Source organism: Ranitomeya imitator, chromosome 6, assembly GCF_032444005.1.
Source record: "Ranitomeya imitator isolate aRanImi1 chromosome 6, aRanImi1.pri, whole genome shotgun sequence".
NCBI classification, from domain to species: Eukaryota; Metazoa; Chordata; class Amphibia; order Anura; family Dendrobatidae; genus Ranitomeya; species Ranitomeya imitator.
The window spans coordinates 228349522-228377181 of NC_091287.1; the positions used below are offsets into that span (position 1 = coordinate 228349522).

At 44.0% G+C, this 27660-nt stretch overlaps 1 long non-coding RNA gene across 1 annotated transcript in view; it reads left to right on the forward strand.

Annotated features, from left to right (window-relative positions):
- Positions 1–796: 796 nt before the first annotated feature.
- Positions 797–27660, forward strand: part of LOC138641355 (uncharacterized) — an 88129-nt gene continuing 61265 nt past the window's right edge. The window contains exons 1-2 of the long non-coding RNA XR_011313787.1: positions 797–850; positions 14038–14107. This is a non-coding gene — a long non-coding RNA (uncharacterized lncRNA). The remainder of the gene's footprint in view (positions 851–14037; positions 14108–27660) is intronic.

Sequence of the window (27660 nt, forward strand, 5' to 3'; positions counted from 1 at the left end):
TGGCCCGAAGCGAACTGCTATGAAGGAGTATATTTATGAAAGGTTACGTAAAGGCCACATCCGTCCCTCTGTTTCTCCTGTGGCAGCTGGATTCTTTTTTGTAAAAAAGATGGTGGCTTGCGGCCGTGCCTTAATTTTCGGGAATCAAATAAAATCACAGTGAGAAATACCTATCATCTCCCACTCATCCCTGATTTGTATAATCAATTGTCAAGGCCAAATGGTTTTCTAAATTGGACCTCAGGGGAGCATATGCCGTATTTTTCTGACTATAAGACGCATTTTTGTTCCCCCAAATTTTGGGGGAAAGTGGGGGGTGCGTCTTATAATCCGAATCTGTGTGCTGTGCTGTAGAGGAGGGGGAGCAGCTCTGGAGTAGTGTCAGGGAGCTGGAGTGGGCTGGCTGCAGGCTGCAGAGACAGCAGGAGGTCCTGTGCCCCCGCTCATTAGCCTCATGTAATATTCACTGCACCTGTTGTCCATCACCTCAGTGCTGAAGCTGCCCAAGTTGATTCACAGGGGAGCAGCGAATATTACATGTGCCTGCATCTCCCCCCACCCATCATGGATATGGCCCCGTCACTCTTATATGCCCCCCCTGTGCTGCTGGCAGGCACATGCCCCCCCCCCCCCGTGCTGCTGGCAGGCACATGATAAAATAACAAACACTTAACTCACCTTCTGATGATGGCTCTGTGATCAGTGTGCTCTGTGTCTGTGCTGACATCTGATCATGTGATCAGCACAGCACACAGTGATGACATCACTGTGTGCCCAGGTCACTTGATCCGATGCCTGGGAAACAGGAAGCACAACTGAGGAGCTGTGAGCACGGAGCCATCATCTGAAGGTGAGTTAAGTGTTTGTTATTCTATCATGTGTCTTCCAGCAGCACAGGGGGGGCATGTGTCTACCAGGAGCAAAGGGGGGAATGTGTCTGCCAGCAGCACGGTGGGACATGTGTCTTCCAGCAGCACGGGGGGCATATGTCTTCCAACAGCACAGGGGGGGCATGTGTCTGCCAGCAGCACAGGGATTCATGTGTCTTCCAGCAGCACAGGGGGGCATGTGTCTTCCAGCAGCACAGTGGGGGCATGTGTCTGCCAGCAGCACAGGGGGGGCATGTGTCTGCCAGCAGCACAGGGGGGCATGTGTCTTCCAGCAGCACAGGGGGCATGTGTCTTCCAGCAGCACAGGGGGCATGTGTCTTCTAGCAGCACAGGGGGGCATGTGTCTTCCAGCAGCACAGGGGGGCATGTATCTGCCAGCAGCACAGGGGGGGCATGTGTCTGCCAGCAGCACAGGGGGCATGTGTCTGCCAGCAGCACAGGGGGCATATAGTGACTGGGGGGCCTGTACCTGCCAGCAGCACTGGGGGGCATATTGTTACCAGGGGGGCATGTGCCTGCCAGCACAGGGGAGCATATAGTGACCCGGGGGGCATGTGCCTGCTAGCAGCACAAGGGGGCATATAGTGACCTGGGGGGCATGTGTCTGCCAGCAGCACAGGGGGGCATGTGCCAGCACAAGGATGGGGGTTATATAGATACCAGGATGAGAGAGATATGATTTGTAAGATGGACACTGGTATTATAAGACAGACCCCCATTTAACATAAAAAAATATTTTTTCTCTTTTTCTTCACCAAATTTGTGGGTGCGTCTTATGGTCCGTGAGTCTTATAGTCAAAAAAATACGGTACTCTAATCCGTTTTTGGGAGTTGGGTGAGTGGAAAACGGCATTTCTCACTTCTGAAGGGATATTTGATATTTGGTCTCACTAATGTTTTTCAGAATTTTATCAACCATGTATTTTCTGATTTTATTGGGTGCTTTATGGTGGTGTACTTAGATTATATCCATGTGTTTTAATCTAATAAACAAGTTCACATGGATTATGTACGTGTGGTTCTCCAGAGTTTACGGGAGAACTCGCTTTTTGCGAAACCTTAAAAATGCAAATTTTTTGTTGAATAATTGTCCTTTCTAGAGTTCATTCTGTCTGACAGGGGGTTTCGTATGAATCCTGGGAAGGTATGGGCCATTGTGGATTGGGTGCAATCCAGAGACTTAAAGGGTCTTCAACGTTTTCTGGGGTTTGCAAACTATTATAGGAAATTCATTAAGGGGTTTTCACAGGTGGTCAAGCCCCTCACGGATCTGACTCGTAAGGTAGCTGATGTAAAAAACTGGTCAGCTCCGGCTGTGGAGGTGTTTGCTTTATTAATGAAATGTTTTATTCGGCCCCTGTTTTGGTCCAGCCTGATCCGTCTGAACCTTTAATCATTAAGTTGGACCCGTCAGAGGTGGAAGTGAGAGCGGTGTTGTCTCAAGGACCTGCCACTTTGACAAACTTGAGGCCCTGTGCTTTCTTCTCGAAAAAATTATTTCTGGCTGAGAGGAATAATGATGTTGGGAATCGGGACTTTTAGCTATCAAGTTGGCCTTTGAAGAATGGAGGCACTTTTTGGAGGGGGCTGTTCATCGGATCACAGTGATTATGGACCACACAAATCTGCCTTATATTGAGTCTGTCAAGAGTTTGACTCTGAGACAGGCTAGGTGGTCACTTTTTTTCACGCTTTAATTTTTTAATCACTTTTCGGCCTGGTTCCAAGAATGTCAAGGCAAATGCCTTATCACACAGCTTGGATCCGATATCAACTCCCGAACCTCCTTCCTTCATTCTTCAGCACGTGGTGGTCATGGCAGTGGTGTCCTCAGAATTAGAGTGGGAGATTCATGAGGCTCAGTTTCTTGCTCCTCCATCATTGCCTGACAAGAAGCTCTTTGTTCCCGCCCACTACCAATTGAGAGTGCTCCAGGAGTTCCACAATTCTGCTCTTAGTGGACATTCTGGAATCTCGGCCACTCGTAGAGCTATAGCTAGGCTGTTTTGGTGGTCCTCTATGGCTTCTGTTGTCGTTGTGTTTGTGTCTTTCTGTGATACTTGTGCCAATGCTAAAGGCTCTCATAACTGGCCGGCCGGGGAATTGGTACCATTGCCTATTCCAGATAGACCTTGGATTCCTTTGTCTATGGACTTTATCACTGATATCCCTCCTTCCAATGGCAAAACAGTGGTCTGGGTGGTTTTGGATAGATTAAATAAACAGGCCCATTTTATACCTTTGACCGGACTGCCTAATGCTGAAGCACTTTCTAGGTTGTTTGTTGAGCACATGGTGCAATTGCATGGTGTGCCTTTGAATGTGGTTTCAGATAGAGGGTACAATTTGTGTCCAAATTCTGGAGGGCTTTTGTAAAACATTAGGTATTACTTTGGCCTTCTCCTCGGCCTATCATCCTGAAACTAATGGTCAGACAGAGAGGACCAATCAGTCTCTTAAACAAATTTTGCATTATCTTGCCATATCCCAGCAGGACGATTGGTGTTCTTTGTTACCAGTGGCTGAGTTTGCCTTTAATTATTGTATTAATCAGTCCACGGGTACCTCTCCGTTCCTTTGTAATTATGGCTTTCATCTCCATTTTGGTGAGTTTTCCAGGATGAACTCAGGGTGTCCAGGGGCTGATTCGGCCATTCAGTGGCTGAGGGAGGTATTGGGGAAGCTCAAAGCAAACATAAACAGTTTGCGGATAAGCAACGATCTACAGGACCCATATTAATAGTGGAAGATAAAGTATGGTTGTCTACCAAGAACATTAGGCTGAAAGTTCCTTTCCGCTAAGCTAGGTCCCAGGTTTATGGGTCCTTATGAGGTAATTGAAGTTGTCAATCCAGTCTACCTCCGCTACTTCGGATCCCTTATGTGTTCCATAAATCTCTTCTGAAGACATTTGTACCTTCCTCTGATGGGCTTCCATCCCCTCCACCTCCAGTTTCTATAGATGGGCAGAAGGAGTATGAGGTAAAACGGATTGTGGATTCACTCAAGGTCTGCAGTTTGTTGCAGTATTTGTCCATTGGAGGGGTTACGGCAATGAAGATCGATCCTGGGTCCCATTGTGATTGGTTCATGCCAATCGATTAGTTTGGGTGTTTCATGCACGGTATCCTAGGAAACCTGGGGGTCCGGTGGCCCCCCCCTTGAGTGGAGGGTACTGTCATGATCCAGGCTGGGTTTTGAGTCCTGTTTTCCCTTTTTCCCGGTCTCGTAATGTCAAGAGTTAACTTTATTTTATCTTCTTCTGTCTGGATTCAGGCTGGCTATTTATCGCCGCTGCTTCCTGCAGGTGATGTCAGTTATAGTTTTTGCCAAGTGCTGCTGTAGCTCACTGTGATTCCTCTGATTGGTCCTGCTGCTTTTGCTATCTAAACCCATGTCTCTGTTTTCCCCTATTCCCATCTTGCCTCAATATCTCCCTTTAGTGCGCTGACTCCCTGGTTTTGACTTGGCTTGTATCCTGACCTGTTTCGGTTCTTTGTCATTTGGCTTATCTGCTCCTGACCATTACTGACCCCCTGGCTTGTCCCTGACCATGAATTTGCTTATTCCTTTGATACTGTGCTACAGTCTAGGAATTGACCCGGCTTGTTTGGCTATTCTGTTTCTGGTGGCCTAACTGCTGCACAGAAGGTCAGCTCTGTTTAGGTGCAGATCTGTTTCCTATCTACTGCCATCTAGTGAAGCCTGCACCTACCTGCATTGCTGCAGCATGACACAAGAGTAGTGTTGAGCATTCCGATACTGCAAATATCGGGTATCGGCCGATATTCGCTGTATTGGAGTTCCGATACTGAGTTCCGATACTTTTACAATATCGAATAGCGGAATCAGAAGTTCCCTTAATGAAATGAGCCAGTTTTATTCTATTCAGCCAATGAGAATCCTAAGAAGTGTGGGCACATCCTTTTAGGCATGTTAGCCATGTTAAGTAATGGCATGGCTGTGATTGGCTGCTGAAATGATGTTGTGGTGGGCAGTGCGTGGCGGAGACTGCGTGTCTGTGTGTGCAGGCGGTGTCTGCGCGGGCCTCTCCGGGGTCTATGCGGGCCTGCCAGGGGTCTGTACGGGCCTCTGGGGGGTCTGTGCGTGCTGCTGGGGGCCTGAACGGGCCTTTTGGAGGTCTGTGTGGGCCTGCCTGGGGTCTGTATGGGCCTCTCGGGGGTCTGTGTGGGCCTGCCAGGGGTCTTTGTGTCTACATGCAGGCATCATTCAATGGGACTACAAGTCCCATTGGGCTATGCCTGCTACAATGACAGTGATTGACACATTAGCCAATGATGGGACAGTAGTAGTCCCATCATCCGGCTAATGTGTTGAATATAAAAATACCCACAAACAGACATACTACATACAACATACTACATACATACAACATACATACTACATACATACATACAACATACATACAACATACTACATACATACTACATACATACATAGAACATACATACAACATACATACATACAAAATACATACAAAATACATACAAAATACATAAAACATACAACATACAACATACTACATACATACTACATACATACAACATACATACTACATACATACTACATACATACTACATGCATACATACATAGTAGATACATACAACATACATACATAAAGCATGCTACATACATACTACATACATAAATAATACATACATACAACATAAATACTACATACATACATACATACAACATGCTACATACATACATACTACATACATACATACATACAACATACATACTACATACATACATAATACATACATTCTACATACATACTACATACATACAACATACATACTACATACATACAACATACTACATGCATACTACATACAATACATTCATACATTACATACAATACATACATATAGACATACAGTACATATAACATAGAGTACATACTCACCATCACTTGTCACTTTGTTCCCCGAAGCCAGTGTCATCTGTTATGATCCGGTGACCTTGGAGCTGCATGAGAACTTTCACTGGAGAAAGTGGCCACTATACTGACCGCAACCCTGAACTTAACACTGCAACTAGAAGTAGCCGTGGAGTGTACCTAACACACCTCGACACCTCGTCACAGCCGGAGGACTAAATACCCCTAAAGATGGAAATCGGAATACTATATTGCCTCAGAGAAAATCCCCAAAGGATAGACAGCCCCCCACAAATATTGGCGGTGAGTCGGAGAGGAAAAAACATACACAGGCAGAAAAAACAGGATTTAGCACAGGAGGCCACTCTAGCTAGATAGGACAGAATAGGACAGAGTTCTGTGCGGTCAGTATTAAAACCCTTCAAAAAATCCACAGCAGAATATACAAAAACTTCCTACATCTAACTAAAGATGTAGGAGCGTATATCTGCAACTCCAGTGAAACCAACCAGACTGAGAAAACACAGACACAGTCTAATCTGAACAAAAGAAAAACAAACGAACAGTACTGAAAATAAGCACACTGCATGTGTGCCACAGGAAAAGAAACAGACACTTATATTTGCTGAACTGGCAGATAAGCAGGAGAGGCCAGGCAGAGAACCAACACTTCCAAAGAAACATTGACAACTGGCAAGGGCTAAAGGATCCTGCACACCTAAATATCCCAATCAGAATTGTAATTATCCGATACACCTGGCCAGGACTGCGAGTCAGAGACAACTGCATTCCCACCAACAACCACTGGAGGGAACCCAAGAGCAGAATTCACAACAGTACCCCCCCCTTGAGGAGGGGTCACCGAACCCTCACCAGGGCCCCCAGGACGATCAGGACGAGCCAGATGAAAGGCATGGACCAAATCAGCAGCATGGACATCAGAGGCAAAAACCCAAGAATTATCCTCCTGGCCATAACCCTTCCATTTGACCAGGTACTGAAGCTTCCGCCTCGAAAAACGGGAATCCAAAATCTTCTCAACAACATATTCCAACTCCCCATCAACCAACACAGGGGCCGGAGGATCAGCAGAGGGAACAATGGGCTCCACATATTTCCGCAACAAAGATCTATGGAAGACATTATGGATAGCAAAAGAGGCTGGAAGCGCCAGTCGAAAAGACACCGGATTAATAATCTCAGAAATCCTATAAGGACCAATAAACCGAGGTTTAAACTTAGGAGAAGAAACCTTCATAGGAACATGACGGGAAGACAACCAGACCAGATCCCCAACCTGAAGCCGGGAACCAGCACACCGATGACGATTAGCAAAACGTTGAGCCTCCTCTTGAGACAACACCAACTTGTCCAGCACATGAACCCAAATCTGCTGCAACCTGTCCACCACAGAATCCACACCAGGACAGTCAGAAGGCTCAACCTGCCCAGAAGAAAAATGAGGATGAAAACCAAAATTACAAAAGAAAGGCGAAACCAAGGTAGCAGAACTAGCCCGATTATTAAGGGCAAACTCGGCCAATGGCAAGAAAGCCACCCAATCATCCTGATTAGCAGACACAAAGCATCTCAAATAAGTCTCCAAGGTCTGATTAGTACGCTTGGTCTGGCCATTTGTCTGAGGATGAAATGCAGAAGAAAAAGACAAATCAATGCCCAGCCTAGCACAAAAGGCCCGCCAAAACCTAGAAACAAACTGGGAACCTCTGTCGGAAACAATATTCTCCGGAATACCATGCAAACGAACCACATGCTGAAAAAACAACGGAACCAGATCTGAGGAGGAAGGCAATTTAGGCAAAGGTACCAGATGGACCATTTTAGAGAACCGGTCACAAACAACCCAGATAACAGACATCTTCTGGGAGACCGGAAGATCAGAAATAAAATCCATCGAAATATGCGTCCAGGGCCTCTCAGGGACTGGCAATGGCAAAAGCAACCCACTAGCACGGGAGCAACAAGGCTTGGCCCGCGCACAAGTCCCACAGGACTGCACAAAAGAATGAACATCACGTGACAATGAAGGCCACCAAAAGGACCTACCAACCAAATCCCTGGTACCAAAAATGCCAGGATGACCGGCCAACACGGAACAGTGAACCTCAGAAATCACTCTACTAGTCCATCTGTCAGGAACAAACAATTTCCCCACAGGACAGCGGTCAGGTTTATCAACCTGAAATTCCTGAAGAACCCGTCGTAAATCAGGGGAAATGGCAGAAAGGACCATCCCCTCTTTCAGAATACCGACCGGCTCTAAGACCTCAGGAGAATCAGGCAAAAAACTCCTAGAGAGGGCATCAGCCTTAATATTCTTAGAACCCGGAAGGTACGAGACCACGAAATCAAAACGGGAAAAAAACAAGGACCATCAAGCCTGTCTAGGATTCAGCCGTTTAGCAGACTCGAGGTAAATCAAATTCTTATGATCGGTCAAGACCACAATACGGTGCTTAGCTCCCTCAAAACGGCCCCTGCCCCAATCTCAGAAGCATCAACCTCAACCTGAAACGGAGGAGAAACATCCGGTTGGCGCAACACTGGAGCAGAAGTAAATCGACGTTTAAGCTCCTGAAAGGCAGAGACAGCCGCAGAGGACCAATTCGCCACATAAGCGCCCTTCTTCGTCAAATCGGTCAAGGGTTTAACCACGCTGGAAAAATTAGCAATGAAACGGCGATAAAAATTTGCAAAACCCAAAAATTTCTGAAGGCTCTTCACGGATGTGGGCTGAATCCAATCATGAATGGCCTGAACCTTAACCGGATCCATTTCTATAGATGAAGGAGAAAAAATGAAGCCCAAAAAAGAGACTTTCGGCACCCCAAAGAGACACTTAGACCCTTTCACAAACAGGGCATTGTCACGAAGGATCTGAAATACCATCCTGACCTGTTGCACATGAGACTCCCAATCATCGGAAAAAATCTAAATATCGTCCAAATATACAATCAAGAATTTATCAAGATAAGTCCGGAAGATATCATGCATGAAGGACTGAAAAACAGATGGAGCATTAGAGAGTCCGAATGTCATCACAAGGTATTCAAAATGGCCTTCGGGCATGTTAAACGCAGTTTTCCATTCATCACCCTGCTTAATACGAACAAGATTATATGCCCCTCGAAGGTCAATCTTGGTAAACCAACTAGCTCCCTTAATCCTAGCAAACAAATCGGAAAGCAAAGGTAAAGGGTATTGAAACTTGACCGTGATTTTATTCAAGAGGCGATAATCTATACAGGGTCTCAAGGAACCATCTTTTTTAGCAACAAAAAAGAACCCCGCTCCCAACGGTGAAGAAGATGGCCGAATATGCCCTTTCTCCAAAGACTCCTTAATATAGCTCCGCATGGCGGTATGTTCAGGCACAGATAGATTAAAAAGTCGACCCTTAGGAAACTTACAGCCTGGAATCAAGTCAATAGCACAATCACAGTCCCTGTGCGGTGGAAGAAAACTGGACTTGGGCTCATCGAATACATCCTGAAAATCCGACAAAAACTCTGGAATCTCAAAAGGTGAAGAAGAGGAGATTGACATCAAAGGAACATCATTACGAACCCCCTGACAACCCCAACTAGTCACAGACATGGACTTCCAGTCCAACACAGAATTATGTACCTGCAACCATGGAAAACCCAGCACGATAACATCATGCAAGTTATGCAACACCAGAAATCGACAATCTTCCTGATGGGCTAGCGCCATGCGCATGGTTACCTGTGTCCAAAACTGGGGCTTATTTCTAGCCAAGCATGTAGCATCAATGCCCCTCAAAGGAATAGGGTTCTGCAAAGGCTGCAAGGGAAAACCACAACGCTTGGCAAACTCAAAATCCATTAAATTCAAGGCGGCGCCTGAATCCACAAACGCCATGACAGAAAATGATGACAATGAGCAGATCAAGGACACAGATAACAGAAATTTAGGTTGTACAGTACTGAGGGTAATTGAACTGGCGATACTCTTTGTCTGCTTAGGGCAGACAGAAATGACATGAGAAGCGTCACCACAATAATAACACAACCTATTTTGACGTCTGAAACCTTGTCGTTCCGTTCTAGACAGAATTCTATCACATTGCAAAGGCTCAGAAATTTGCTCTGAGGATAACGCCACAGCGTGCACAGTTCTGCGCTCCTGCAGGCGTCGGTCAATCTGAATGGCCAGAGACATAGAATCACTCAGACCGGAAGGCGTGGGAAACCCCACCATAACATCTTTAACGGATTCAGAAAGCCCCCTTCTGAAAATTGCCGCCAAAGCATCATTATTCCATTTAGTCAATACAGACCATTTTCTGAATTTCTGACAATACAATTCTGCCGCCTCTTGACCCTGAGACAGGGCCAACAAGGTCTTCTCAGCTTGATCCACAGAATTAGGTTCATCATATAATAGTCCTAAAGCCTGAAAAAAGGAGTCAATATTAAGCAAAGCCGGATTCCCAGATTCCAGGGAAAACGCCCAATCCTGCGGGTCGCCACGCAGCAGGGAGATTACGATTTTTACCTGCTGAATGGAATCACCAGAGGATCGAGGTCTCAGGTCAAAAAACAGTTTACAGTTGTTTTTAAAACTCAAAAATTTAGACCTGTCACCAGAAAACAAATCAGGAGTAGGAATCTTCGGTTCTAAAGCAGGTGTCTGAACAATATAATCAGAAATACCCTGCACCCTAGCAGCAAGCTGGTCTACACGAGAAGCTAATTCCTGAACATTCATGCTAGCACAAGGCTCCTCAGCCACCCAGAAATAAAGAGGGAAGAGAACACAAAACAGACTGGAGAAAAAAATGGCTCAAGAGCTTCCTTTTCTTCTTCTGAGATGCATTTAACTCATTGTTGGTCAGTTGTACGATCCGGTGACCTTGGAGTTGCATGAGAACTTTCACTGGAGAAAGTGGCCACTGTACTGACCGCAACCCTGAACTTAACACCGCAACTAGAAGTAGCCGTGGAGTGTACCTAACACACCTAGACACCTCGTCACAGCCGGAGGACTAAATACTCCTAAAGATGGAAATCGGAATACTATCTTGCCTCAGAGAAAATCCCCAAAGGATAGACAGCCCCCCACAAATATTGGCAGTGAGTCAGAGAGGAAAAAACATACACAGGCAGAAAAAACAGGATTTAGCACAGGAGGCCACTCTTGCTAGATAGGACAGAATAGGACAGAGTTCTGTGCGGTCAGTATTAAAACCCTTCAAAAAATCCACAGCAGAGTATACAAAAACTTCCTACATCTAACTAAAGATGTAGGAGCGTATATCTGCAACTCCAGTGAAACCAACCAGACTGAGAAAACACAGACACAGTCTAATCTGGACAAAAGAAAAACAAACGAACAGTACTGAAAATAAGCACACTGCATGTGTGCCACAGGAAAAGAAACAGACACTTATATTTGCTGAACTGGCAGATAAGCAGGAGAGGCCAGGCAGAGAGCCAACACTTCCAAAGAAACATTGACAACTGGCAATGGCTAAAGGATCCTGCACACCTAAATATCCCAGTCAGAATTGTAATTATCCGATACACCTGGCCAGGACTGCGAGTCAGAGACAACTGCATTCCCACCAACAACCACTGGAGGGAACCCAAGAGCAGAATTCATAACAGTCATCTGTAAAAAATATTAAAATAACAAACAAACAATATACTCCCTGAACCACAGAAATCCACGAGTGTCCCACGACGATCTCCAGTGGAGAACAGCAGCATCAGCTGATGCGACTGCTCTCTAGGGGCACCAGGAATACAATGACGGGAGGAAGGTATCCTTCCGCACTGTAATCCTCCGCCACTGTAAAAAAATAGTCCCTAGTCTCACTTTTGGCATTGTTGTGTGAGAAAATTCCCATGCAGCTTTTGCCATAAAGTGAGACCAGTGAACTATAGTAACCTCTCAGTGATGCACTGCAGGAGCCATTGTCTCCTGTCAGTGTGTCACTGAGGGTCCTATAGAGCAGTGGCATCATCTGATGTCACTGTTCTATAGGGGAGATTGTCGTGGGACACTCGTTATTAATTGGACTACGGCGGACAGGTAGTTTACAGTTTATTATTTTACGTTTTTTGCAGGCGCTGAAATATGTGTTCTGTGTGGCTGTGTCTTTATTTTGTTTTTAGCTCTTTCACTACTGTAGGATTAATAATGGATAGGCGTCTTATTGACGCCTCTCCATTATTAACCCAACTTAATGTCACCTTACAATAGCAAGGTGACATTAACCCTTTATTACCCCATATCCCACCGCTACACGGGAGTGGGAAGAGAAGGCTAAGTGCCGGAATTGGCGCATCTTACAGATGCGCCATTTTTGGGGCGTCTGGTGGCTGGAATTTGTAGCCGGGGGAGTCAATATCCATGGCCCCTCTCTAGGCTATGAATATCAACCCGCAGCTGTCTGCGTAGCCTTTCTGGCTCAAAAATATAGGGGGACCCCATGTCATTTTTTTGGGGGGGATCCCCCTATTTTAATAGCCAGTAAAGGCTACACAGACAGCTGCGGGCTGATATTCACAGCCTGGGAGGGGCCATGGGTATTACCCCCTTCCCATTCTATAAATATTGGCCCCCGGCCGTCAGCTTTCCCCCTCTGGCGCAGAAAATTGCATGGGAGCCCATTTTTTTCTTTATGTTCATTTATCAACATCGGCCTATCTATGGATATATCTATCTATAGATATATCTATAGATACAGTACATAGATGTTTCTATCCATATATATATCTGGCTAATTTCACACATCAGGTTTTTTTCATCAGGCACAATCCGGCGAGTTTTGAAAGAAAAATGATCCGTTTTCTTTTCTGCTGGATCCGTTTTTTCTCATAGAGTTGTATTAGCGCCGGATTGCTCCTGATGGCCACATGTTTCATCCGTTTTTTGCCGAATCTGTCGCTGTGCGTTTTTTCGCCGGACAAAAAAGCCGTTCCTCTGTATGTGTTTTCCGTCCGGCAGGAACAGCTTTTTTTGACGGATCTGGCAAAAAACGGATGAAACGTGTGACCATCAGGCGCAATCCGTATGTTGTATGTATGGTGTATGTATGTATGTAGTATGTTGTATGTAGTATGTATGTTTGTGGTTTTTTTTTTACATTCAATACATTAGCCGGATGATGGGACTACTACTGATGTACACATTGGCTAATGTGTCAATCACTGTCATTGTAGCAGGCATAGACTGATGGGACTTGTAGTCCCATCGGACGATGCCTGCACACACCTGCACAGACCCCGGACAGGCCCGTACAGACCCCTGGCAGGCCCGCACAGACCCCCAAGAGGCCTGTACAGACTCCACCCGCACACACAGACACGCACAGTCTCCGCCCATGCACCGCCCACACTCTTCCCCCCTCACGAACTGGATGTACAAGGAAAGAAAGGGTTTATTTTCATTCCGATATTTGTGTCCCATTGACTTGCATTGGTTTCCGGTATCGGAATCGGCGATACCCGATATTTTTTGGGTATCGGTCCGATCCAATCTGATCTGATATTTCCGAATATCGGAAGGTATCACTCAACACTACACAAGAGCCCTGACCTAAACCCAATTGAGCATCTTTGGAGAGACCTGAAAATGGCTGTTCACCAACGTTCACCATCTTCTCCACACACCCTACTTTGTCTTATGCTGGTCACACTTAGGCATGGACATCTGCATGACTCTTTGTAGTCGGATTATCTTTGGGCTCCAGCTCGCTTTCTCCTCGCCTCAGCTGAGTATGCAGGGCATTATATTGCCCCCACTATATACATAGGTCTTTACCCTCGTTATCTGTTTGGCACCTTATTTAAGAGCCACATAGTGGACTCAGTATGGGTATCCTTTTGGCAGGGTTTATTATGCTCTAGCTTTTCCATAGGGAGCTTATGGTTTTTGCGCTCATGATTCTCCATTTGTCCGCTCTCAGCATATTGGATGTGATTCCCTCTCAGCTAGGGGGTACTATTCCACCTACATAAGGTGACACATATTCATGCTGACCCAATGTATTATGTTTCATATTGTCTTCATATATATTTCGTGCAGATATATGGTATTTGAATAGGGGTGTTTTGTACACAATTGTTACATTTTAATTGTTTTTATATGTCTTGCTGTGGTGTTCAATAAACATTTTGCTATTTTTCTATATTCTACGGTTGTGCGGGCCTGTTTCATAGTCCAACCTGTTCTCTTTTTTTGGTTCAAAGTTTAACCTTCCAACCTGACGAAACTGGAGAGGATCTGCAAGGAAGAATGGCAGAGGATCCCCAAATCCAGGTGTGAAAAACTTGTTGCATCATTCACAAGAAGACTCATGGCTGAATACTTTCCATACCCACTGTAGATATGTATGTATATATACAGTATATATATATACAGTTAGGGCCATAAATATTTGGACAGTGACACAAGTTTTGTTATTTTAGCTGTTTACAAAAACATGTTCAGAAATACAATTATATATATAATATGGGCTGAAAGTGCACACTCCCAGCTGCAATATGATAGTTTCCACATCCAAATCGGAGAAAGGGTTTAGGAATCATAGCTCTGTAGTGCATAGCGTCCTCTTTTTCAAGGGACCAAAAGTAATTGGACAATGGACTCTAAGGGCTGCAATTAACTCTGAAGGCGTCTCCCTCGTTAACCTGTAATCAATGAAGTAGTTAAAAGGTCAGGGGTGGATTCCAGGTGTGTGGTTTTGCATTTGGAAGCTGTTGCTGTGAGCAGACAACATGCGGTCAAAGGAACTCTCAATTGAGGTGAAGCAGAACATCCTGAGGCTGAAAAAAAAGAAAAAATCCATCAGAGAGATTGCAGACATGCTTGGAGTAGCAAAATCAACAGTTGGGTACATTCTGAGAAAAAAGGAATTGACTGGTGAGCTTGGGAACTCAAAAAGGCCTGGGCGTCCACGGATGACAACAGTGGTGGATGATCGCCGCATACTTAATTTGGTGAAGAAGAACCCGTTCACAACATCAACTGAAGTCCAGAACACTCTCAGTGAAGTAGGTGTATCTGTCTCTAAGTCAACAGTAAAGAGATGACTCCATGACAGTAAATACAAAGGGTTCACATCTAGATGCAAACCATTCATCAATACCAAAAATAGACAGGCCAGAGTTAAATTTGCAGAAAAACACCTCAAGAAGCCAGCTCAGTTCTGGAAAAGTATTCTATGGACAGATGAGACAAAGATCAACCTGTACCAGAATGATGGGAAGAAAAAAGTTTGGAGAAGAAAGGGAACGGCACATGATCCAAGGCACACCACATCCTCTGTAAAACATGGTGGAGGCAACGTGATGGCATGGGCATGCATGGCTTTCAATGGCACTGGGTCACTTGTGTTTATTGATGACATAAGAGCAGACAAGAGTAGCCGGATGAATTCTGAAGTGTACCGGGATATACTTTCAGCCCAGATTCAGCCAAATGCTGCAAAGTTGATTGGACGGCGCTTCATAGTACAGATGGACAATGACCCCAAGCATACATCCAAAGCTACCCAGGAGTTCATGAGTGCCAAAAAGTGGAACATTCTGCAATGGCCAAGTCAATCTTCAGATCTAAACCCAATTGAGCATGCATTTCACTTGCTCAAATCCAGACTGAAGACGGAAAGACCCACAAACAAGCAAGACCTGAAGGCTGCGGCTGTAAAGGCCTGGCAAAGCATTAAGATGGAGGAAACCCAGCGTTTGGTGATGTCCATGGGTTCCAGACTTAAGGCAGTGATTGCCTCCAAAGGATTTGCAACAAAATATTGAAAATAAAAATATTTTGTTTGGGTTATGTTTATTTGTCCAATTACTTTTGACCTCCTAAAATGTGGAGTGTTTGTAAAGAAATGTGTACAATTCCTACATTTTCTATCAGATATTTTTGTTCAACCCTTCAAATTAAACGTTACAATCTGCACTTGAATTCTGTTGTAGAGGTTTCATTTCAAATCCAATGTGGTGGCATGCAGAGCCCAACTCGCGAAAATTGTGTCACTGTCCAAATATTTCTGGCCCTAACTGTATATATATCTATATATATATATATATATATATATCTATATATATCTATATATATATATATATATATATATATATATATAGTTATGCTCAAAAGTTTACATACCCCGGAAGAGTTTCGCCTTCTTGAACTTTTTTCAGAGAGTATGAATGATAACATCAAAACTTTTTCTCCACTCATGGTTAGTGGTTGGGTGAAGCCATTTATTGTGTTTTCTCTTTTTAAATCATAAATACAACCCAAAAAATCAAAATGATCAAAAGTCCACACATCTTGGTGCTTGTGGCCTGATAACATGCACAGAATTTGATACAAATGGGTTTGAATGGCTACTAAAGGTAACATCCTCACCTGTGACCTGTTTGCTTGTAATCAGTGTGTGTGCATAAAAGCTGAGTGAGTTTCTGTGATCCAGACAGACTCTTGCATCTTTCATCCAGCCACTGACATTTCGGGATTGTAAGTCATGGGGAAAGCAAAATAATTGATCTACGGGAAAAGGTAGTTGAACTGGAAAGGGATACAACAAGATATCTAAGGAATTGATAATGCCAGTCAGCAGCGTTCAAACTGTGATTAGAAAATGGAAAATCTGAGGCTCTGTAAAAACAAAGCCACGGTCAGGTAGACCAACAAAAATTACATCCACAACTGCCAGGCAAATTGTTCGGGATGCAAAGAAAACCCCACAAGTAACACAAGCTGAAATACAGGACTCTACTAGCGGTGTGGCTGTTTCAAGAAAGTAGAAAAAACCGGCGCACAGCCATACATGTAATATCTAAACAGGGGGTGCAAGCAGCAGAATAATAGACGAGAAGGGAAGAAAAAAAGACACTGCTACAAAATTGCACACAACCCAATATATATATATACACAAAACAAAACACTTTATTGGCATAACGATAAAAACAATTAAAATCACTACGCCACTATGGGCCACCTGGATACATGATGTAACAACATATACAGATAAATATAACGCCTGTCAATATATCAATAGAATATAATATAGAATATAAACCAGTATAAAATAATACCGTCCTGCCTAATGGTTCATGGGGTATCTAAAGGCATAGTAAGATGACATATCTGGACCCAAGAAAAAGAGGGTAGGCTAAATAGCCACAAGGTTACCCATATAGTGATCACAAAAGAATCCCCATACCTCCATAAAGAGTCATAGAGTATAATAAGCTGCGGTATAATACAAACCGGCCTATAGAAGGACAGGCTGAGATATCCAGGAGACCTAGTGGGCCATAGCCCCACGCGTATCGCCTCCGAAATGAGGCTTCGTCAGGGGAAGTGTGCACTCTGCCAATACACAAGTGAATATATAGGTATCTAATTAGTGCTTAAAGCGCCTACCGGTGTGTAGTCCTATAACGCCAAAGAGACGGGGCTAATACACTGCCCTGAATCCGGAAGTGACGAGCCCCATAGAGCTAAAAAGCAGGGCACATAAGAGCGCCTGCGCCCCTGAATCAATGTGGATAGGTGAGCCGCACAAGAAGTGCGCCTGCGCAATTGGACTCAACGCAGCTCCATACAGACACTGCGCATGCGTGGTACCCATATAAAAAAAAAATAAGGGCTGCACAAACGAGCACGCTTGCGCAGCATGGTCCAATAGCGCACAACCTCAGATAGAACCATGCTAGCGCAAATACCTGGGGTCGGCCACAACGTAAGCTGCCGAACTAAAATGAGAGGGACAAGAGGGGGTGGGTACCTGTTGCCAGCGCGCATTCGCAACTAAACCACAGAGCCGCTGTTAACCCGTTCGCGTCCGCATCAGGGTCACATAAACCACCCAACTGCGCACGCCCGGGAAGCAAATCCCGAGCAAGCACAGCCAGGGGGCCGGTACAGAAGAAGGACAAATGGACATAAAAGGCCCTAGACCAATATAGGGCGATGTAAATGTAAAGTAGGGCAGTTGGACACAACATAAAGCCCAAGAAGGCAAAGGTGGAAAAGATCATACATGCTGGTAGACATAAAGATGGACATATCAGACATCAGAGTATATAAAAATAGACCAACCCAAATACATCCCATACATACACACTACCCATACATACGTGTACACCCACACACATAATCATACACTAAACACATATACCCCCAAATACATCCCATACATACACACTACCCATATATACGTGTACACTCACATACATAATCATGCACTAAACACATATACCCCCACATACAGATGTACATGACCATGCAGGAAGTAAAACATGGCCAAGGGCCGGAAAAATGAGGTGAGTGCAATAATATAGTACAACACACCCATATGGCAATACACATACACCCCACAAAACTCACATCTCGCCCTGGGGGAAAAAGGGCATAAGTAAATGTCGACAGATAGATTTTGTTATAAATAGATCTTTATTATTTATATATTATAAATATAAGTTACCAGTAACCAAACAGTGTATACACCATGACCGACAATGCCATATCCTTACAAGTAGCCATGTGGTATATGTAAGGAGGCACCCTCCAAGAAAAGGAGAACAGTGGCTAATAACCACTTAAGACCAATGGGCATGGACAAGTAAATATATATATAAAACCATCCCAATTACAAAAAGAAAAGATGGGGTCCATTTATAAGGACCAGCACCAAGTCCATCTAAAATACCAAATCTAATATATAAAGCTGAATGTGTGTATGTGTGTGTGTATGTGTGTGTGTGTGTATGTCCGGGATTGGCATCTGCACCGTCGCAGCTACAGCCACAAAATTTTGCACAGTCACACTTCTGGACCCTGAGAGCGTCATAGGCTACGTTGTGAGGTGAAATTTAAACCCCGCGCTTTCCAATTCACCAAACAATTTTGCCCCTATCTACATAATGGGGAAAAAGTGAAATGAAAAGTGTTGGAGGCGTCGCAGCTACAGCCACAAAATTTTGCACAGTCACACGTCTGGACCCTGAGAGCGTCATAGGCTATGTTGTGAGGTGAAATTTTAACCCCGCGCTTTCCAATTCACCAAACAATTTTGCCCCTATCTACATAATGGGGAATAAAGTGAAAGGAAAAGTGTTGGAGGCCTCGAAGCTACAGCCACAAAATTTTGCAAAGTCACACGTCTGGACCCTGAGAGCGTCATAGGCTATGTTGTGAGGTGAAATTTTAACCCCGCGCTTTCCAATTCACCAAACTATTTTTCCCTTATCTACATAATGGGGAAAAGTGAAAGGAAAAGTGTTGGAGGCAAATTGACAGCTGCCAGATGTGAACAAGGGGGACTTAAAGAATGAGAGCGATGGCGCGAAAGAGTATATACCGTACACTTGCTAAGGTGGGGCCCCGACATGAGATACTCACCACACATGGGGATATGAACACACACAAAATGCGCCACACACTACCACGTGCTTGAACACATATACCACCATCAGCACACATTTCACCACACATACACCAACCTTGCCACATAAAAGTCGAAACACAAAAGTCGCCGCTCAAAACTCACCACGCGCAAAACTCGCCACATGCAAAAACTAGGCTCACGCAAAACTCGCCACAAGTGCAAAACTCACCTCATGGAAAACTCGCCACACGCAAAACTTGCACACGCGGAAAAATTGCCACATGCACAACATTTGCAACACATGCAAAATTTGCCTCACACAAAACTTGCAAATACTCAAAAGGCACCAGACATAAAACTCACCACGCGCAAAACTCGCCATGCGCAAAACTTGCTGCACACAACTTGCTACACTAACCTGTCACATGCAACTCGACACACAAAAAGTTGCTACACGCATGTTGCCACACAAAACTCATCTCACAAAAGTCACTACATGCATGTCGCCACACACAACTCAACACACACAACTTGACAGACGAAACTCGCCCTAAAACACATCCAAGTCTGGTATTAGCCTTCAAAAACAAAAATCTGATTAATAAGCAGACAAACTACAAGAGCAACTGTCAGTCACATGACCTGTCTATTATGTGTATGTGTGAGCTAATATATACTGCCAGGGGGAGAGCTTCCTGTTGGCTGGGGATTTATCAGGCTGCCAATTTATCTTACAAATACTGAGGTAAAAATACTGAGCAAATAACGTGTTAACGAGGTCTAATACAGGAGATCACACAGGTATATACTATATACAGAAAAAGAAAGTGGCAGCACTCACCGATCTTCTTATGCAGGTGTATTTATTTGGTAAAAGTCTTCACGGCACAGGGGTGTGTAACATAGGGATGCGGGAGCAGAATGACGGCCGTTTCGCGCCGGTCTGGCGCTTCAACGGGTTCAATGGGGGATCGGACGTGACGCCTGAAGTAGTGTGAGCTGACATAGCTCCTCCTTACAGGCTCACTCTTCCCCCCCCCACGGTACAAACTTAGATTAAAAAAACATTAAAATCAAAGGTACATGCAGACAAGTGTACATAAACGTTGCAATTGAAATGGCATCTTAACTGTACCTAAAGCATATAGTGAGCAACAGAATACAGCAACATTCAATACTGAACACATAAACCTTATATCCTTATGATAAAGACTGTTAGCGCTTACACTCACTTATACTCTATATTTCACTATTTTTACTATTTTTCCTATTATGACTCCTTCTTTTCCTCATATATAACTCTATTGATAATGTCTTATCCAACTACACTAGCGAGATAACAGACCCAAGATAGACCATATTGTCCCTATATGAGACATATCAATTAGGTAAAGGATCATACGGAAAACTAGAGAAGCGTGTTTTATACCTAAAATGAGGATAACGGTCACAAAAATATGGACATGTCTATTTTGTCGTTAAGACCAGCGGGGCCCATGGCTCCCGTTTTCATGATCCAAGTCGCCTCACACCTTAATAGTGTATTGTGATAATCACCTCCTCGTGTGGGCGGTTTAATCTGTTCTATCCCTGCGAATGACAATACACCCGCATTACCTCCATGTTCTTCCCTTATATGTGTTATAAGCCTGGGTGCACCTTTTTCTGTTATAACGGATCTGCAATGTTCTCTGAACCGCACTGAAAGGCATCTAATGGTCTTCCCTATATAGAAACGCTCACATGGGCAGTATATCACATAAACCACGTGTTTAGTTTTGCAAGTTATAAATTGCATCACTTTGTGTTTGACTGGTCCAATATGCAAAATCCTGTCTGTGACATGCTGTTGACAATACTTGCAATGTCCGCATCGATGATTCCCTAAAGGGACCCCTCGTTCTAGCCAACTATGGGTTCTAATGGGAGTGATCCGATTCTGCACTATTAAGTCTCTTATTCTGGTACTTCTTCTATTTAAGACCAAAGGACCTCTGGCTACTATGTCAGCTAAATCGCTATCTCTACTCAGCAAGTGCCAATTATTTCTAATGGCTGCTCGAATATGCTGGTCCATGGGGCCATATTTAAAGCAGAACGTGAATTTTTTGCCTGCGGGAGTATTGGTATTGCTGCTTCCTACGGATCTATTGTTCAGTTTCTTTCGTGCTTCCTGTAATACCTGGTCAGGATAACCTCTATCTTTCAGACGGTGTTCTAATTCCTGTGTTTGTCTATCAAATCCCCCTTGTGTGTTATTGACCCTTCTAGTCCTTACAAATTGACCATACGGCAGTGACCGCTTTGTGTGACTAGGGTGATAGCTGCTAAAGTGCATTAGTGCATTAGTGGAAACTGATTTACGGTATACGGACGTTTGTATAGCCCCGTCGATTACATCAATTGCCACGTCCAGGAAATCTAGATGTAGTCCTCCAAAGGTAGATGTGAAAGACATCCCCATCGTATTACTGTTCAGGTAGGATGTAAAATTGTCAAACTCCTCCTCCGATCCGTCCCAAATAAGAAACATGTCATCGACATAACGTAAGTATAATTTGATGTGCTTCAAAAAGAGGTTATTGAGCGAATACATATATACTTCCTCGAAGTGCCCTAGAAAAAGATTCGCGAACGTACAAGCTGCCGGAGTCCCCATTGCAGTACCAACCACCTGCAGGTACCAGAGGTCCATAAAAGTAAAAGCGTTATGCGTTAAGATAAATTTGAGACTATCGCAAATAAAATTAATAACCGAACTTTCCTCTTGCGTGGTTTCCAAAATTAAACGTATAGAATCTACTCCTTGTTTTTGTGGAATACGTGTGTATAGATTCGTGACATCAATTGATGCTAATTGGAAATTGGGTTGCCAAGTAAACTGGTGAATATGCCTCAAAAACGCCCCCGTATCTTTAGTATAGGATGGAATATGTACCAATAACGGACGTAATAACCAATCAACATATTTGGAAAGTGGTTCCGTTATAGATCCCACCCCCGACACAATGGGTCGGCCGGGTGGGCCTATAAGGGTTTTGTGAATTTTAGGGACATGGTACCAATGTGGCTTAATGGGGAACTCCGGCAGCAACTTTTCCGCTCTATTCCTATCAATGACATTAATCTCTACCGCCGTTCTTAGTAGTGTCCTCAGTTCTTTTTTGAAGTTTTCCGTAGGGTCACCCCGCAGTCTTCTATAAGTATTCTCATCGCTCAACTGCCTATATGCCTCTTTAATGTACATATCTCTTGGGATCAATACTGTCTTCCCCCCTTTATCCGCTGGTCGGACAATAGTATCATGCCAATTTCTAATTTCTTTTAAGGCCTTATGCTCTTCTGCTGATATATTCTTGGGGGCTTTGGGATATATCAAAGCTTCTACGTCTCTGATGACTTGTGTTTCGAACAGATCTATGATGTTTCCTGGTGAAACTGGAGGCATATATTTGGATTTAATGCCCCCTTTGAACGATGTTGTGGAGGCTGGATGATATGTCGGGGTATGTGGTTCGTCCTCTGTAAGATCCAACAGCAACGTCGCCTCCCCGTGGACATCAGATAATGTGTTTAAACCTGCTCCTGCCATGAACCCTAGGGGTCCTACATTGCAAGGTTGAGCAGTCATGGCTGCACCCTGTACTGGGGAACTATGCAAAAAATGTTTATACAAGTGGATTTTACGAACTGACTTGAATAAATCGATCTTAAACTCTGTCACATCAAAGTCATTTGGTATGCAAAAATTTAATCCTTTTGCGAGTAGTGAAAGGTGAGCGGCATTAAGTGTATGGTCGGTGAGATTAACTACATGCTGACCGTGGAGTTCCATTATCTCCTCTGTCTCCACGACACGAATTTTCTCTTGCGTTCTTGCACCTGCCCATCTTCTCTTGCCTCCCCGGCGTGTCCGTCTTCTCCTAAAGGGAGATCTGCCCCGGGGGTTCCGACCATACCCAGGCCTTCTCTCAGGTTGCCGGAGGTAGTGGCTCCCTCACTCTGGCTGGAATCTGATTCGGTAGTAATATAGTCTTTTCTAAGAGAAGTACGGCGTCTCCTAAATTTCCTTTTATTCTGACCGAATTTATTAGAACCATAATTTTGTATGCCGTCTAATCTCTGCTGCTTATTCCATGTGAAAACTTGTCCGAGTTCAAAATCTTTCTTATCACGTATAAATTTATCACGCTTCTTCTGTTTAATATCGGCCTGTATAGGGACGAGTCTTGTTTCCATTTTCTTTTTGAGTGAGACCCACTGACTGTCTGTGAGTCTGGTCTGCAATTCCGCTTGTGTCTTATGTATATCTGTTTCAATCGTCTCGTAGTTCTGGATGTTAGATTTAAGCACTAGTGCTAACAACTCCTGCGAGCACTTGAGCATAATCTGCTCCCATTCGGAACGGAATTTGCAATTTATAACTTGCAAAACTAAACACGTGGTTTATGTGATATACTGCCCATGTGAGCGTTTCTATATAGGGAAGACCATTAGATGCCTTTCAGTGCGGTTCAGAGAACATTGCAGATCCGTTATAACAGAAAAAGGTGCACCCAGGCTTATAACACATATAAGGGAAGAACATGGAGGTAATGCGGGTGTATTGTCATTCGCAGGGATAGAACAGATTAAACCGCCCACACGAGGAGGTGATTATCACAATACACTATTAAGGTGTGAGGCGACTTGGATCATGAAAACGGGAGCCATGGGCCCCGCTGGTCTTAACGACAAAATAGACATGTCCATATTTTTGTGACCGTTATCCTCATTTTAGGTATAAAACACGCTTCTCTAGTTTTCCGTATGATCCTTTACCTAATTGATATGTCTCATATAGGGACAATATGGTCTATCTTGGGTCTGTTATCTCGCTAGTGTAGTTGGATAAGACATTATCAATAGAGTTATATATGAGGAAAAGAAGGAGTCACAATAGGAAAAATAGTAAAAATAGTGAAATATAGAGTATAAGTGAGTGTAAGCGCTAACAGTCTTTATCATAAGGATATAAGGTTTATGTGTTCAGTATTGAATGTTGCTGTATTCTGTTGCTCACTATATGCTTTAGGTACAGTTAAGATGCCATTTCAATTGCAACGTTTATGTACACTTGTCTGCATGTACCTTTGATTTTAATGTTTTTTTAATCTAAGTTTGTACCGTGGGGGGGGGGAAGAGTGAGCCTGTAAGGAGGAGCTATGTCAGCTCACACTACTTCAGGCGTCACGTCCGATCCCCCATTGAACCCGTTGAAGCGCCAGACCGGCGCGAAACGGCCGTCGTTCTGCTCCCGCATCCCTATGTTACACACCCCTGTGCCGTGAAGACTTTTACCAAATAAATACACCTGCATAAGAAGATCGGTGAGTGCTGCCACTTTCTTTTTCTTCATATCCACGCTATCTGGTTTTCTGGCTATAGCACCCGAGATCGGGGGGATCAGCTGAGGCTAATTAGCCTGAAGCGAAGGTAGTCAGCTGCAGCGGTGGTGCGGTCAGCTGTGCTCTCGTAGATGATTCATATACTATATACAGGGGAGATGACACACAGATATATACTATATACAGGAGAGATGACACAGGTATATACTATATAGAGGAGGAGATGACATACAGGTACATACTATATACAGGAGGAGATGACATACAGGTATGTACTATATACAGGAGGAGATGACACACAGGTATATACAATATACAGGAGCAGATGACCTACAGGTATATACTATATACAGGAGGAGATGACATACAGGTATATGCTATATATAGAAGATGACATACAGGTATATACTATATACAGGAGGAGATGACACACAGATATATACTATATACAGGGGAGATGACACACAGGTATATACTATATACAGGAGGAGATGACATACAGGTATATACTATATATAGAAGGAGATGACATACAGGTATATACTATAAATAGGAGGAGATGACATACAGGTATATACTATATATAGGAGGAGATGACATACAGGTATATACTATATATAGGAGGAGATGAGATACAGGTATATACTATATACAGGGGAGATGACACACAGCAGTTATATACTATATACAGGGGAGATGACATACAGGTATATACTATATACAGGAGATGACATACAGATGTATACTATATATAAGGGAGATGACAAACATGTATATACTGAGGTGAAAATGAGAGGTGTGAGGTGAAAATGAAAAGGTGTGAGTGCAAAATGAGAGGAGTGAGGGAAAATAGTGTAGTGATCGGAAAATGACAGATGTGAGGTCGAAATGACAAGTGTTAGGCGGGAATGAGAGGAGTGAGGGAGAAAATGAGAGGTGTGAGGGAGAAAATGAAAGATGTGAGGGGGAAAATTAAAGATGTGATTGGGAAAATGAGAGGCGTGATGGGAAAATAAGAGAAGTGACGTGCTATAACTAACCACAGATATTTACTATGCCCAGGCAACGCCGGGCTCTTCAGCTAGTAAGTTATATAATATAAGGCCCTTAGCCCACTATCAAAACCGTAGAGGCCCTGTCCAAAACCCAAACCATCCCGATTGCAAAATTGAGAAAAGGGACACGTATAAGGACCGAACCCAGTCCGTCCAAAATACCAGGTAGTATGTCATATCAGGCTGAACCCACTATCTAAAGTACCGAAGCCCTATCCGAGATCCAAGAAAGCCCCATGGGACCCAAACTCAAGAGCCAGAAGAGGGTATCACAACCACTACATATATATATTTATTTATTTATATTTGTATATATTATATATTTATTATATTTATTATATTATGCCTACCCCCATGAGCCAATCGAGCCGCTCACCCTACCCCCATGAGCCAATAGCGAGCAAAATACAAAGAAGTCCCCAGAAAGGGATAGGGACAAGAAAGGCCAAAACAAACCTATATAAAAATTGAAATCAATAGAGAAAAGCCCATGGATGATCCTGACTCCAAGATGTCCTCCGGCTGAATGAGTTCCAAACAGAGCTCCCATCCATAGTGCATATTTCATATTCATCCAGGATACTGTACATTGTCCATCAATACTTCAAGTCAACGGAGAGAGCATATATATAGGTGATCCATATTTAGCCAAGGAATCAGGTGAATAATAACTCCTCATTCAGACCTGCGGGAGTAACAGATCCCAAATTAAATATCCACCGTGATTCTACTTGAAGTAGGTGTTTCTTAGGGGAACCCCCCTCTCAGATATAAAAATCCTCTCCAATCCAACCACCCGTATATTAGTAATACTACCCGAATGATGTGACAGAAAGTGGGCCGCCACCGGGGTCAAGATCTTCCCTTTCTCCACATCACTTCTGGCCAAATGAATTGTGGAGAAATGTTTCTGGACCCTCCGTTGTAATTCTTGAGAGATCTGGCCTACATAGACCATCTTGCATGGACAGACGAGAGCGTATATGACATATCTGGACCTGCAATTAATGTATCCCCAAGTTTAAATTTTTGGCCATCAATGGGGTTTTGGAAGAATTCCCTGGTTGGACCCATGTGGGGACAGATATTGCAGTCCCCACAGGGGAAAGACCCCTTGAGCCTGACCCCACGATTGAGTCTGATGGTCTGACGTCTGTAATGGCTTTTGACCAGGAGGTCCCTCAAATTGGGCGCTCTGCTGGCCACAAGATGGGGTCGTTCACCAACAACCTTTGACGTATTCAAGTCAGTAGTGAGAATGCCCCAATGCTTTCGCAAAATACATCCCAAATGTGACCAATGAGTGTTATAGTTCGTTGCAAATTTGGGGGCATTATCCCGTACCTTGCGTTCCGTACCCAGCAGAGACTCCTGGTCTGGGTCCTTGCCCTCTGAAATGCCAAAGATATACACCTCTGGGGGTAGTTTCTTTCCTTAAAGCGGGAGGTCAATGTCAAAGCCTCAGACTTGAAGTCTTCATCATGTGTGCAGTTTCTTCGTGATCTTAAGAACAGCCCAGTAGGGACTCCGTACTTCGTGTGAAGAGGGTGGAAACTTCTGAAATCCAGAAGGCTGTTTGTTGCAGTTGGTTTACGGTACAATTTGGTGATAATAGCACCATCTTCCACCACAACTTCCAAATCCAAAAATGTGACTGAGGAGGAAGATATTGAATGTGTCAAAAAGATGTTAAGTGAGTTATCATTCAACATATCTATAAATGCCCTACACTCAGCCTCTGTCCCGGACCACACGAAGAATACGTCGTCGATAAAACGCATCCAATGGCGCACCTTGTCCTTAAATGTATCAAGCACATATACCGCGGTGGCCTTCCACCATCCTAAAAATAGGTTGGCGAGGGCAGGGGCACACCTGGCCCCCATGGCCACACCCGAGGTCTGGAGATAATATGTCCTGTCGAATATGAAATAGTTGTGCTTGAGGACAAATTCCATAAGGTCCACAATCAATGAGTCGTGCATTCTGTCAGAATGCCCTAACTCATCCAAAAAATGTAGAACT